Here is a 15,963-nt window from a genome sequence, read left to right on the forward strand (position 1 = left end):
TCCCCAGGGAAAGGTTGATTCTCACGGTAGATGAAATCCGAGCCAGCCGGTCCACTTCGCCGAAGAGAAGCAGTTCTTTCACCGTCACAATGAATGGAAATGTCCAAAAACGTCCACCTGCTTAACGCGTATCGGACTATAAAAAGTCCTTCATCAGAAGCATCTTCAATTGTGGAGGATGATGAGCATTTATAATATTGATTAAATGTGAGTGCAACAGTATACGTTTCTAAAGGAGTGCCATTCTTTTATATAAAAATAGTGTTGCACTAAGGATATTATTTCTCTGTCCGAGGTACAATCCTTACCGGAGTGGATCTTCAGAATAGAAAACCACAAAGGTTGAAGAAATTCATTGAGGACATTATACAGGAAAGACGTTTGTTTAAATTGTTAATTCACTTTTGCGCCACTGGGTTTCTCTCTTTTTTTGTATTCTATAAGTTGTATGGTTTTTTGCTGAGCCATTTGAGACACTTGGGCTGCATTATAAGTGTATGCGCGCAATTGTTTTCTGGTGATTTTCCTTCTATCCTTTGTCCTTGACCCGTATGCGGGAACGTTGTTGTTCTGACGAGAACCCATGAGATCTATCTCCGGTAAACCCCACATGTCTACCAGAGAATGGAAGACCTTGGGGTGTAAAGCCCATTCATTTGCATGAATGGCGAATCGACTGAGAAAACCTGCTTCCCAGTTTAGGACTCCCAGAATGAACACTATGTACAAGGCTGGATGATGAAGTTCTGCCCACCTTATTGCGCGGCTTGCCTCCTTCATTGCTTTTTGGCTGCGAGTTCCTCCCTGATGATTGAGGTACGCTACTGCCGTTGCATTGTCTGAGCGAATTTGAACTGGCTTGCCCTGAAGAATGTTCTTTGCCTGAATGAGTGCCATATATATGGCCCGAAGTTCCAATATATTTTTTGGCAGGCAACTTTCTTCCTTGGTCCACTGCCCTTGGAAGCAACTTTTCCAATGAGCTGGGACCTTCATCCTCATCTCTGTATGCAGACCCAGAATGCGAGGAATCCTCATCCTCTGAAGAGTCCCCATCTGAAACATGTGTAGACTGTGAAGATGTTGTTTCATGTCTGTGTGATTTAGTTTCCACAGGCCTTTCAGCCTGTTTTTATTGAAAGGCTGCAGATTCCTGGACTGGATGTGATAAACCCCAGGGGGACTGTTGCCTGTAAGGGTAAACAGGGTTACCTATCCCTGGTATAAGAGCTGGCATTATACACTATATTTGATAATGTCTGTGCAAAAGAAGCCCATGGGGGTTCAACTTGAACCTGTGCCTGCCTTGGATTATTGAGGAGGCTTTGGTGAAAGCTAAAATAAGATTTTACTTACCGATAAATCTATTTCTCGTAGTCCGTAGTGGATGCTGGGACTCCGTAAGGACCATGGGGAATAGCGGCTCCGCAGGAGACAGGGCACAAGAATAAAAGCTTTAGGATCAGGTGGTGTGCACTGGCTCCTCCCCCTATGACCCTCCTCCAAGCCTCAGTTAGGATACTGTGCCCAGACGAGCGTACATAATCAGGAAGGATATTGAATCCCGGGTAAGACTCATACCAGCCACACCAATCACACCGTACAACTTGTGATCTGAACCCAGTTAACAGTATGATAACAACGAAGGAGCCTCTGAAAAGATGGCTCACAACAACAATAACCCGATTTAGTTAACAATAACTATGTACAAGTATTGCAGACAATCCGCACTTGGGATGGGCGCCCAGCATCCACTACGGACTACGAGAAATAGATTTATCGGTAAGTAAAATCTTATTTTCTCTGACGTCCTAGTGGATGCTGGGACTCCGTAAGGACCATGGGGATTATACCAAAGCTCCCAAACGGGCGGGAGAGTGCGGATGACTCTGCAGCACCGAATGAGAGAACTCCAGGTCCTCCTCAGCCAGGGTATCAAATTTGTAGAATTTAGCAAACGTGTTTGCCCCTGACCAAGTAGCTGCTCAGCAAAGTTGTAAAGCCGAGACCCCTCGGGCAGCCGCCCAAGATGAGCCCACTTTCCTTGTGGAATGGGCTTTTACAGATTTTGGCTGTGGCAGGCCTGCCACAGAATGTGCAAGCTGAATTGTACTACAAATCCAACGAGCAATAGTCTGCTTAGAAGCTGGAGCACCCAGCTTGTTGGGTGCATACAGGATAAACAGCGAGTCAGACTTTCTGACTCCAGCCGTCCTGGAAACATATATTTTCAGGGCCCTGACTACGTCAAGTAACTTGGAGTCCTCCAAGTCCCTAGTAGCCGCAGGCACCACAATAGGTTGGTTCATGTGAAAAGCAGAAACCACCTTAGGGAGAAATTGAGGACGAGTCCTCAATTCTGCCCTGTCAGAATGAAAAATTAAGTAAGGGCTTTTATATGATAAAGCCGCCAATTCTGACACACGCCTGGCTGAAGCCAGGGCTAACAGCATCGTCACCTTCCATGTGAGATATTTTAAAGTCCACAGTGGTGAGTGGTTCAAACCAATGTGACTTAAGGAACCTCAAAACAACATTGAGATCCCAAGGTGCCACTGGAGGCACAAAAGGAGGTTGTATATGCAGTACCCCTTTTACAAATGTCTGAACTTCAGGTACTGAAGCCAGTTCTTTCTGGAAGAAAATCGACAGGGCCGAAATTTGAACCTTAATGGACCCTAATTTTAGGCCCATAGACAGTCCTGTTTGCAGGAAATGGAGGAAACGACCCAGTTGAAATTCCTCTGTAGGGGCCTTCTTGGCCTCACACCACGCAACATATTTTCGCCAAATGCGGTGATAATGTTTTGCGGTTACATCCTTCCTGGCTTTGACCAGGGTAGGGATGACTTCATCTGGAATGCCTTTTTCCTTCAGGATCCGGCGTTCAACCGCCATGCCGTCAAACGCAGCCGCGGTAAGTCTTGGAACAGACAAGGCCCCTGCTGGAGCAGGTCCTTTCTTAGAGGTAGAGGCCACGGGTCTTCCGTTAGCCTCTCTTGAAGTTCCGGGTACCAAGTCCTTCTTGGCCAATCCGGAACCACGAGTATCGTTCTTACTCCTCTCCTTCTTATGATTCTCAGTACTTTTGGTATGAGAGGCAGAGGAGGGAACACATACACTGACTGGTACACCCACGGTGTCACCAGAGCGTCCACCGTTGTTTAGACGTGACGCCATCATGTCCACCTTTGGTTTTTCCCAACGGTTTACAATCAGGTGGAAGACTTCTGGGTGAAGTCCCCACTCTCCCGGGTGAAGGTCGTGTCTGCTGAGGAAGTCTGCTTCCCAGTTGTCCACTCCCGGAATGAACACTGCTGACAGAGCTATCACATGATTTTCCGCCCAGCGAAGAATCCTTGCAGCTTCTGCCATTGCCCTCCTGCTTCTCGTGCCGCCCTGTCTGTTTACGTGGGCGACTGACGTGATGTTGTCCGATTGGATCAATACCGCCTGACCCTGAAGCAGGGGTTTCGCTTGACTTAGGGCATTGTAAATGGCCCTTAGTTCCAGAATGTTTATATGAAGAGATGTTTCCATGCTTGACCACAAGCCCTGGAAATTTTTTTCCCTGTGTGACTGCCCCCCAGTCTCTCAGGCTGGCGTCCGTGGTCACCAGGACCCAATCCTGAATGCCAAATCTGCGGCCCTCTAGTAGATGAGCACTCTGCAGCCACCACAGAAGAGACACCCTTGTCCTTGTCGACAGGGTTATCCGCTGATGCATCTGAAGATGCTGAGACGGGTAGATTGGGACGTGGAGATAAGCATCCTTGATGTCCAGAGACACCATATAGTCCCCTTCTTCCAGGTTTGCTATCACCGCTCTGAGTGATTCCATCTTGAATTTGAACCTCTTTATGTAAGTGTTCAGGGATTTCAGATTTAAAATTGGTCTCACCGAGCCGTCCGGCTTCGGTACCACAAACAGCGTGGAATAATACCCCTTTCCCTGTTGTAGGAGGGGTACCTTGATTATCACCTGCTGGGAATACAGCTTGTGAATGGCTTCCAAAACTGCCTCCCTGTCGGAGGGAGACTTTGGTAGAGCAGACTTCAGGAACCGGCGAGGGGGAAACGCCTCGAATTCCAGTTTGTACCCCTGCGATACCACCTGTAGAATCCAGGGGTCCACTTGCGAGTGAGCCCACTGCGCGTTGAAATTCTTGAGACGGGCCCCCACCATGTCTGAGTCTGCTTGTAAAGCCCCAGCGTCATGCTGAAGACTTGGCAGAAGCAGGGGAGGGCTTCTGCTCCTGGGAAGCGGCTGCATGGTGCAGTCTTTTTCCCCTTCCTCTGCCCCGGGGCAGGAAGGAATGGCCTTTAGCTCGCTTGTACTTATGGGAACGAAAGGACTGAGTTTGAAAAGACGGTGTCTTTTTCTGCTGATGTGAAGTGACCTGGGGTAAAAAGGTGGATTTTCCAGCCGTTGCCGTGGCCACCAGGTCCGATAGACCAGCCCCAAATAACTCCTCCCCTTTATACGGCAATACTTCCATATGTCGTTTGGAATCCGCATCGCCTGACCACTGTCGCGTCCATAACGCTCATCTGGCAGAAATGGACATAGCACTTACTCTTGATGCCAGGGTGCAAATATCCCTCTGTGCATCACGCATATATAGTAATGCATCCTTCAAATGCTCTATAGTTAACAGTATATTGTCCCTATCCAGGGTATCAATATTTTCAGTCAGGGAATCCGACCACGCGACGCCAGCACTGCACATCCAGGCTGAAGCGATTGCTGGTCGCAGTATAACACCAGTATGTGTGTATATACTTTTAAGAATATTTTCCAGCCTTCTATCTGCTGGTTCTTTGAGGGTGGCCGTATCAGGAGACGGTAACGCTACTTGTTTAGATAAACGTGTGAGCGCCTTATCTACCCTAGGGGGTGTTTCCCAACGTGTCCTAACCTCTAACGGGAAAGGATATAGTGCCAATAATTTTTTAGAAATTAGCAGTTTTTTGTCGGGGGAAACCCACGCTTTATCACACACCTCATTTAACTCATCTGACTCAGAGAAAACTATTGGTAGTTTTTTTACACCCCACATAATACCCTTCTTTGTGGTACTTGTAGTGTCAGAAATGTTCAATGCTTCCTTCATTGCCGTGATCATGTAACGTGTGGCCCTACTGGACATTACGTTTGTCTCCTCACCGTCGACACTAGACTCAGTATCTGTGTCTGTGTCGACCCACTGAGGTAACGGGCGTTTTAGGGCCCCTGACGGTGTCTGAGACGCCTGGACAGGCACTAATTGATTTGCCGGCTGTCTCATGTCATCAACCGTTCTTTGCAAAGTGCTGACATTATCACTTAATTCTTTAAATACGATCATCCAGTCAGGTGTCGACTCCCTAGGAGGTGACATCACTAACCCCGGCAATTGCTCCGCCTCCACATCATTTTCCTCCTCATACATGTCGACACACACGTACCGACACACAGCACACACACCGGGAATGCTCTGATAGAGGACAGGACCCCACAAGCCCTTTGGAGAGACAGAGGGAGAGTCTGCCAGCACACACCAAGCGCTATATATATATATATACAGGGATAACCTTATATAAGTGTTATTCCCTTATAGCTGCTGTTTATATAGTTTTTAGCTGCCAATAGTGCCCCCCCCTTCTCTTTTTTACCCTGATTCAGTAGCAAGTCTGCAGGGGAGAGTCAGGGAGCCGTCCTTCCAGCGGAGCTGTGAGGGAAAATGGCGCTTGTGTGCTGAGGAGATAGGCTCCGCCCCTTCACAACGTCCTTATCTCCCGCTTTTTCTGTAAAAAATGGCAGGGGTTAAAATACATCCATATAGCCCAAGAGCTATATGTGATGTATTCTTTAGCCAACCTAAGGTATTATCTGTTATATTGCGTCTCAGGGCGCTCCCCCCCAGCGCCCTGCACCCTCAGTGACCGGAGTGTGAAGTGTGCTGAGAGCAATGGCGCACAGCTGCGGTGCTGTGCGCTACCTTAGTCTGAAGACAGGATCGTCTTTTGCCGCCGATTTCACCAGACCTCTTCGCTCTTCTGGCTCTGTAAGGGGGCCGGCGGCGCGGCTCCGGGACCCATCCAGGCTGAACCTGTGATCGTCCCTCTGGAGCTAATGTCCAGTAGCCTAAGAAACCCGATCCACTCTGCACGCAGGTGAGTCCGTTTCTTCTCCCCTTAGTCCCACGATGCAGTGAGCCTGTTGCCAGCAGGACTCACTGAAAATAAAAAACCTAAAATATACTTTTATTCTAAGCAGCTCAGGAGAGCCACCTAGCCTGCACCCTTCTCGTTCGGGCACAAAAATCTAACTGAGGCTTGGAGGAGGGTCATAGGGGGAGGAGCCAGTGCACACCACCTGATCCTAAAGCTTTTATTCTTGTGCCCTGTCTCCTGCGGAGCCGCTATTCCCCATGGTCCTTACAGAGTCCCAGCATCCACTAGGACGTCAGAGAAAACAATTTGCACATAATCCATTTTGAACCAGATCCTGAGAGGTAAAACCCAGTTTTGCAAGACAAACATGAAATCAGTGTTGGTGCTGCTGTGGAGAGTGTATCCTCCTCTCCCTTGCCTCTCTTAGACATGATAAACAAATCACACACCTATACGGTGTTAACTACACAATTTTTGACTGAAATCACTTTATAGCTAGCTAAAGTGACACACAATCCGATCCCTCCCTGCCTTGCATTGAGGATCAGTATATATACAGAAACTGACAGTGAATAGTAAAGTCAGTTATCACACTAGCAATCAGTCACAAGTTATATATTAGTATAAATAGGATTTTGGTTACCTACCGGTAAATCCTTTTCTCGTAGTCCGTAGAGGATGCTGGGGTCCATATTAGTACCATGGGGTATAGACGGGTCCACCAGGAGCCGTTGGCACTTTAAGAGTTTAATAGTGTGGGCTGGCTCCTCCCTCTATGCCCCTCCTACCAGACTCAGTCTAGAAACTGTGCCCGAGGAGACGACATACTTCGAGAGAAGGAATTACACAGATAGTGGCGAGATTCACACCAGTTCACACAACATACAAATCCGGCTAACATGCCGGAAAACTCAGCAACAGCTGAAACAGTAATTAACTTACCAGGAACCAGGCAGTACTGAACTATAAAATCAATGCAGGAAAACGAAGCGCTGGGCGGGCGCCCAGCATCCTCTACGGACTACGAGAAAAGGATTTACCGGTAGGTAACCAAAATCCTATTTTCTCTTACATCCTAGATGATGCTGAGGTCCATATTAGTACCATGGGGATGTAACGAAGCTCCCAGTACGGGAGGGAGAGCGCGGAGGCTCCTGCAACACTGCTTGACCAAACTTGAGGTCATCAGAGGCCAAAGTATCGAACTCGTAAAACTTGGCAAACGTGTTCGAACCAGACCAAGTAGCAGCTCGGCATAGCTGTAAGGCCGAGACACCCCGAGCATCCGCCCAGGAAGAACCCACTTTACGAGTAGAGTGGGCCTTAACCGATTTCGGACACGGCAATCCTGCCGTAGAATACGCCTGTTGGATAGTGAACCTGATCCAGCGTGAAATCGACTGCTTAGAAGCAGGACACCCAATTTTCTTGGGATCGTAGAGGACAAAGAGAGTCAGTTTTCCTCTGACGAGCTGTCCTCTTCACATAGATCTTCAAAGCCCTCACAACATCCAAGGCTTTTGAAGCAATTGAGGAGTCAGTAGCCACTGGCACCACAATAGGTTGGTTGACATGGAATGCCGATAAAACCTTAGGCAGGCACTGTGGACGAGTCCTAAGTTCCGCCCTGTCTTCATGGAAGATCAGATTAGGACTTTTACAAGATAAAGCCCCAATTCCGAGGCCAACAAAGTGACCGCCTTCCACGTGAAAAACTAGATGTCAGCCTCCAGTAGAGGCTCAAACCAAGCCGATTGTAGGAACTGCAACACCACATCCAGATCCCAGGGTGCCCTTGGCGCCACAAAGGGAGGTTAGATGTGCAGAACCCCTTTCAAAAAGGTCTGAACCTCAGTGACTACAGCCAATTGTTTTTGAAAGAAGATGGACAAAGCAGAGATTTGGACCATGATGGAGCCCAATCTCAGGCCCATATCCACTCCCGCTTGCAGGAAAAGGAGAAAACGTCCAAGTTGAAACTCCACCGCAGGAAATTTCCTGGACTCACACCAAGAAACATATTTCTTCCAAATACGGTGGTAATATTTAGACGTTACCCCCTTCCTAGCCTGAATCAGGGTAGGAATAACCTCACTCGGGATACCTTTCCGAGCTAAGATCTGGCGTTCAACCGCCATGCCTTCAAACGTAGTCGTGGTAAGTCTTGATAGGCGAATGGCCCCTGCAGTAGCAGATCCTCCCGAAGAGGTAAGGGCTGAGGATCTTCCAGCAGAAGATCCAGCAGATCCGCATACCAAGCCCTCCTTGGCCAGTCCGGAGCAATGAGGATTACCAGAACCTTTGTTCTTCTTACCAGCTGAAGAACCTTTGGAATCAGAGGAAGTGGAGGGAACACACACACTGACATGAACACCCACGGTGTGACCAGTGCATCCACCGCCACTGCCTGAGGGTCTCTCGACCTGGAACAGTACCTCCCCAGCGTCTTGTTGAAGCAGGAGGCCAGCATGTCTATGTGAGGAACCCCCCCACCAACCGGTTACCTCCTCGAACACCTCCGGATGGAGGCCCCACTCCCCTGGATGGAGATCGTGTCTGCTGAGGAAGTCTGCTTCCCAGTTGTCTACTCCCGGAATGAAGATTGCCGACATCGCTACAGTGTGCCTTTCTGCCCAGAAGAGGATTTTTGACACCTCTGACATTGCAGCCTTGCTCTTCGTTCCGCCTTGTCGGTTTATGTAGGCCACTGTGGTCACGTTGTCCGACTGCACCTGAACAGCCCGAACCTGTAGAAGGTGTGCTGCTTGCATAACGGCGTTGTACACGGCCCTTAGCTCCAGGATGTTTATTGGGAGAAGGGATTCTTGATTCGACTACCTTCCTTGGAAGGTTTCCCCCAGAGTGACTGCTCCCCAACCTCTTAGACTTGCATCTGTGGTTAAAAGGATCCAGTCCTGAACTCCAAACCTTCGGCCTTCCAGAAAGTGTGGAAGCTGTAGCCGCCAGAGGAGCGAAATCCTGGCTTTCGGAGACAGGCGTATCCTCTGGTGCACATGTAGGTGAGAGCCCGACCACTGGTCCAAGTGATCCAGCTGAAAAGGTCGAGCATGGAACCTGCCGTACTGCAGAGCCTCGTAGGCGGAAAACCATCTTCCCCAGAAGGCAGATGCACTGATGAACCGATACCCGGGTAGGCTTTAAGACATCCCGGACCTTTGTTTGAATCACCAATGCTTTCTCCACCGGGAGAAATATCCTCTGCACTTCCATGTCGAGGATCATTCTCCGGAAAGACAGGCTCCTTGTCGGCTCCAGATGAGACTTTGGAAGGTTCAGGATCCAACCGTGCTTCTTGAGCAGCCGTGATGGATCGCAACAACCTCTCCCTGGACGACGCCTTGATTAGGAGATCGTCCAGACATGGAATTATGTTCACCCCCTGCTTGCGGAGGAGAACCATCATCTCCGCCATCACCTTGGTGAAGATCCTTGGTGCCGTGGAGAGGCCAAACGGCAGCACCTGGAACTGATAGTGATCGTCCCATAGAGCAAACCAGAGATATGCGTGATGCAGCGACCAAATGGGAATGTGGAGGTACGCACCCTTGATGTCCAGAGACACCAGGAACTCCCCCTCCATCAGTCCTGAGATGACAACTCTGAGATTCCATCTTGAATTTGAACTCCCTGAGATAAGGGTTCAAAGACTTTAAGTTCAGAATAGGCCGTACCGAACCATCCGGTTTCGGTACCACAAAAAGGTTCGAATAACCACCTTTGTTCCACTGCCGAGGTGGAACTGGAACAATGACCTCTGACACCACCAATTTTCTGATGGCCTCCAGAAGAATTGTTCTGTCTGCCGGTAGAGCTGGCAAGCCTGACTTGAAGAAACTGTGAGGTGGGGGATCCTGAAACTCCAGTCTGTACCCCCTGGACACAATAGCTAGCATCCCGGGGTCCAGGCCAGACAACAACCAGATGTGGCTGAAATGCCGAAGTCTCACCCCCACCTGACCTTCCTCCAGGCCTAGCTGTCCACCGTCATGCGGAGGACTTAGGGGCATCAGAAGTAGGCTTCTGGTCATGGGAAACTGCGGGAGCAGGTTTCTTTCTTTTTGCACGACCGCCTCTGAAGGTGTTCAAAGGCTTGTTCTTTCTAGGCCTCGCGGGCCGAAAGGACAGTGACGTGGCTGCTGTAAAAGGCTTCTTCGTAGCCGGTGCAGCTGAGGGGAGAAAATGAGACTTACCCGCAGCAGCCGTGGCAATCCACGCATCCAGCGCCTCCCCCAAAGAGACCCTGACATTGTATAGTAGGCCCTCCACACTCTTCCTGGATTCCGCGTCCGCCGACCATTGGCGCAGCCAGAGACCCCCGCGAGCCGAGATTGACATGGAGTAGATCTCCGCAGCCATGGAATCCAGATCGTTCATGGATTCTGCCAGGAGCCCTTCAGAATCCTGTAAGTTATGTAGGAACAATGCAACGTCACTTTCAACCACTGTAATCAATTACTCAAGTAACGTGTCAACTTTACTCTAGCTTTAGAAATCCATACACGGGAAATGGTAGGTCATCGCCCTTGGATTTGAGCATAGCATCAATCCCGCGATCAGCCAGGTCCTTGAACGCTGCAGAGCCCGGGACTGGTAAAATTAACAGTCTGGACACAGAGGTCCCAATTTATTCTATCCTCCTCCCAGGATATTACCAAACAGTGTCTAATACCATAGACTCAGGGAAGGACAGTGAGGTTCTCATATCGTCAGTGACGTAAGCTCCACAGCAATATTTAAACATATATAGCTAATGGCCTCCCCCATGAACTGCATCCCTTGCAAAGGTGCCATTCTCCAGTAATGGGAGCTGCAGATGTAAAACAGAGCTGAACTCCACTGAGAAGCTCCGCCCACCGAAGATGGCGCGTCTTCCCGCGCAACTTCTATACACCCGCCTGAGGATTCTGTCGTTAGCCGGGGGATTCAGTCCCCGGCCAGCGTCTGAGCACTGAGGATTCCGTCGTTAGTCTGGGGATTCAGTCCCCTGCTAGCGATTTTGACCGTTATAGGGTATGCAAGACGCTGGTTCAGCAGCGAGATTACTTTTCTGTGTATATGAAATGGATTCCTCCTGAGAGGGAACCATCTCAATAGCATGTCACCGAGTCCCTAGACATGGCAATGAAAAGGTATTGAGCACCCACATACACATCAGACACAGCTTCCCCCCAAAGCATGGCAGAGACTCAGAGATTGGAGCCAACCCACACGCAGCGCTATAACAAGTATAGGGCTAAACGAGCGCTGAATATGTCCCTTAATAGGTGATACAGTCTGTACACAGCCTCCCCTCCCTACTACAACCCCCTGTGCCGTACAAATAGCTGGAGTTGCTCTGGAGGGACTGTTCATCCACTTGCATCGTGTCTGCAGGCAGGAGAATGGCGCTGAACGCTGCTGGGTCCGCTCTCAGAAGTTCCGCCCGCCTCAATGGCGCTGTCTTCCCGCTCTTCGTAGATTATACTGGCCTGAGGATTTTGTGCTGGCTGAGATCCGCAGACCCCGACAGGCTTGTGTTGGTCAGTGTAGGGTCAGGGAGCCCCACCGCAGTACCGCTGAGCCATCGGGGAGCGCGGTTAATACCGCGCTCCTACCCTTAAGCCGCCCTCTTCACACTGACCCCCCGCTTGTAAGTAAGGGGGGACAGTGACTCACTCGCCACACTTCAGCTCTGCAAGGGGGTGGAGGCTGGCTGCCGGGGTGAGCGTTCCCTGTGGCAGGGCGCGATCTGTCCCCTCTGGAGCTCAATGTCCAGTCAGCGGAGGCAGTGGCTAAAGACCCTGCAGGGCGGACACTGCTCCCCCCTTCCTCAGTCCCTCGATACAGGGAGGCTGTTGCCAGCAGCCTCCCTGTAAAATAACAAACTCTAAAAAAAACTTTTACTAGAGCACATTTTCTAAACTGAGTCTGGTGGGAGGGGCATAGAGGGAGGAGCCAGCCCACACTAATAAACTCCCAATGACTCCTGGTGGACCCGTCTATACCCCATGGTACTAATATGGACCCCAGCATCCTCTAGGACATAAGAGAAATAAGCAATATGGGCACATATTCAACTACAGATACAGTTCAAGTATGTAGGAAAAACATATTACTGTATTATCTTATATAGGATTTTTAAACGTATTCAGTCGCACAGCGAAAGAAACGGCAGCAATAGTTTACCGACTCATATGCATCAACCACTTATCCAACTACTCGTACTTAATGGTAGGTAGAGACTTAGTGTTGTATCACCTGGCCCACTAGAGTGGAATACAGGGAGACTTCACACCGCTTCCAGGATCGATCAATACGTTAGTGAACGCTCAGTGGATCCAGTAGCCAATAGTGTACACAAGCGCACAGTGAATGCAACAGTGAACACAGACGCCCAAGTGAGTACCAACGCACCAGTCACACAGCCGCCAATGCTGCGACTGGGTCCTTTAGATACAAAGCATCTCAGACGGAAGCGGGAAATCAGTTCATGGCGGGAAACTCTGTGGAAACTGGTCATGAACCGGTGGGTGGGGTGACCAGGGGAGCGTCTTACTCCCCACTGCCGACATCAACCCCAGGGATCGCGGCCTCACACTAATCCCTGGAGCCTAGCGCTGGTACACACCCAAGGTTGCAGCCGCGTCAACGACTGTTCGGTAGTCTCCTTCCCGAAAACAGTGTGGCTGTGTCTTGCGTCTCCCCCGCTAAGCGGAACTGACGCCTTACCTTCTTTCCTGTGCTCCAGCCACAGCCTGGTAACATCAGCTGGACTTGCTTGTACATCCTACACAGACACCCACCAAAACAGCACTGTACAGCGTTGTCGCGACCCGGCGGAGAGTTGTTGGAGCAACTCTAAGGTGCATGTAAGACGCTTTTTAGAAAACTCGCTCAAAAAACGTAAGACTAAAAATAAATTACATAACAAGCTTATGGCTGCCAAAATTAGCAGCCCAAAGATCGTGGTCCGGCTCCTGCCGTACCAACAAAGAAAACTGAATTCCCTGAGCCAGGAGGCGGGGATATAGGGGACTGGCCCATTGCATTCTGGGAGGCCGAAAGCTTTTGATCGTTGGTGCCAATCCGCTGACGTTACCTCATATCCCAATGTATATCCTATGGATAATCTGTGGACCCTGCAGGAGAAAATAGTGTATAGGGAGAGGGGGATTTCAAGTAAAAAATTCTCCAGTCACACTGACAGCACATATTGCTGAGCAATTCAACACAGGATTTATTTCAAGCAATAGGGATGTATGTCATATGCAAGTTGTGTTTTATTTGAATTGTTTCATTCGGCCCAAGTGTTAGGTTTGTGATGTGATGAGAATTCTAAGCAGTCCAGATATCAGAAGAGAGTATTGGAGACCTACCGCTTCTGCTCATCTGTTTCTATCATATGAGCAAAAGAGCTGTTCCAGAATGAAGACCCACCAGATGTGCCCACTGTAACTGCCGAGTCTGAGGGCCTTGCAGAGGGGGCATCCCCGGTGAATGCTTTATATGGTGATGTGTTATACCTAAGTAGAAGCACCACTATCTTGTGATGGGCTTTCTATTATACTTCTTCTTGTGAGTGAATTGGTTGGGAGGCATTCCTGAGAAATCACTACCCTCAAAGGGTGTTTTTACCATACTTTGCACATTTGAATTTACATAAGGATTTAAAACTGTATTACACAAAGATCTCTGTGTGTGTGTGTGTGTGTGTGTGTGTGTGTGTGTGTGTGTGTGTGTCTCGGTTTTATTGCATACAACTGTATCTCTCCACACTGAAGCTGAAAGAGGGGAAACAGCTTCCATCAGTACCCTAAGGGAAATAACGCTAATGTATGGTATATTCTAATCACCATTGCATGATATTAGAATTTGTGTACTTCATGCTCTCTGAGGAACTGTGCGAGTGTTGCTCTATCTACTGTTGGACATAGGTTGCTAGAATTACATGCTACGAAAGTGTCATTTATCTTTCATTTTATCTTGTATTCTTCAGATGAGGGTGCAGCATCTACTTGTACAGAATGTGACCATCTTCAGATGAAGTGGCAGTATATCACACCAGCTCTGTGACACAATCCAAATGGTTTAACATTCCCAGTGCTAATAACAGTATAAAAGTACCTGCAGAAGGGAATTATTGTAAGATAATGAGTTACTTAGGTATTTGTCAGAGTCTGTTTCTTCTTAACACATATTTGCTTTTATCCCAAGTCTTGTGAATGCAAGGTGTTTTTAGATTTCCCAAAGATTCCTCTAAAAGCGGCACAACTATTTCTATATCTCAATTTTATTACCGCACAAGCGTGACTGCTGCCAAATTCACAATGATGAGCCAATTTACAGAAGAGGTCAAAGATTCCAAAGCAGAAAGATTACCATTAACTACGATACCAAAAAGGAGCATGGAGAGAATGAATGTGGAATGTGTAGCTTTCACCTCTCATAACACTTAAAGGGCAGAGTGAATTAGCTGCAGGATGTGCTGGCATTTTCTTGTTATAGACCAGAACAGAGATCAACTCATGAGCAGCAGTTCATGCTGATTTCTGCTCGCACTACAATAGACAATGGGGTATATGCAATTGCGGTCGAATTCCCGAAATTGTCGAAAAACGGGACTTTTTCGCCCCCAAAAAAAATTCGACAATGCAATTCAGTACTTTCCGTCAAAAAAACGGACCTTCAAAATTCGACTTTTTGAAATTCGACATTTGTGAAATTCGACATTTCTGCAATGGTACAAATGCGGCAATTCGACAAAAGTATATTCAATTGAAGTTTGGAAATTCGACAACAGTGCTTTTAGACAGTAAATTCGTCATTTTCAATCCGCCACACTTTGGTGGGTGAATCTAATAAAAAAAAATTTAAAACATGTTTTTTTTTGGTGTTTTTTTTATTGGTAATAGCATATCTATTTATATTAGAAGGGATTAGGTACTTGGTTTGTCTTTTTGGGAGGCACAAGTATTATTTATATATTTTTAAAAATATATTTTATTTTTTTATATTTTTAGATGGAATGGTAAAATCCCGGAAAAAAATGGCGTGGGGTCCCCCCTCCAAAGCATAACCAGCCTCGGGCTCTTCGAGCCGGTCCTGGTTCTAAAAATCCGGGGGGAAAATGGACAGGGGATCCCCCGTATTTTTAAAACCAGCACCGGGCTCTGCGCCTGGTGCAAAAAATACGGGGGACAAAAAGAGTAGGGGTCCCCCGTATTTTTTACACCAGCATCGGGCTCCACTAGCTGGACAGATAATGCCACAGCCGGGGGTCACTTTGATACAGCGCCCTGCGGCCGTGGCATTAAATGTCCAACTAGTCACCCCTGGCCGGGGTACCCTGGGGGAGTGGGGACCCCTTCAATCAAGGGGTCCCCCCCCCCCAGCCACCCAAGGGCCAGGGGTGAAGCCCGAGGCTGTCCCCCCCATCCAAGGGCTGCGGATGGGGGGCTGATAGCCTTGAGAAAATGACAAGAATATTGTTTTTTCCTGTAGTACTACAAGTCCCAGCAAGCCTCCCCCGCAAGCTGGTACTTGGAGAACCACAAGTACCAGCATGCGGGAGAAAAACGGGCCCGCTGGTACCTGTAGTACTACTGGAAAAAAAATACCCAAATAAAAACAGGAGACACACACCTTGAGAGTAAAACTTTATTTCACACCTGCCGACACACACATACTTACCTATGTTGACCCGCCGACTGCCACGTCTCCTGATCCGACGATCCGGGGTACCTGTGAATAAAATTATACTCACCTCAATCCAGTGTCCAGATATAAATCCTCGTACTTGGCAAAACA

Source organism: Pseudophryne corroboree, chromosome 1 (assembly GCF_028390025.1).
Source record: "Pseudophryne corroboree isolate aPseCor3 chromosome 1, aPseCor3.hap2, whole genome shotgun sequence".
In the NCBI taxonomy this organism is placed as follows: domain Eukaryota; kingdom Metazoa; phylum Chordata; class Amphibia; order Anura; family Myobatrachidae; genus Pseudophryne; species Pseudophryne corroboree.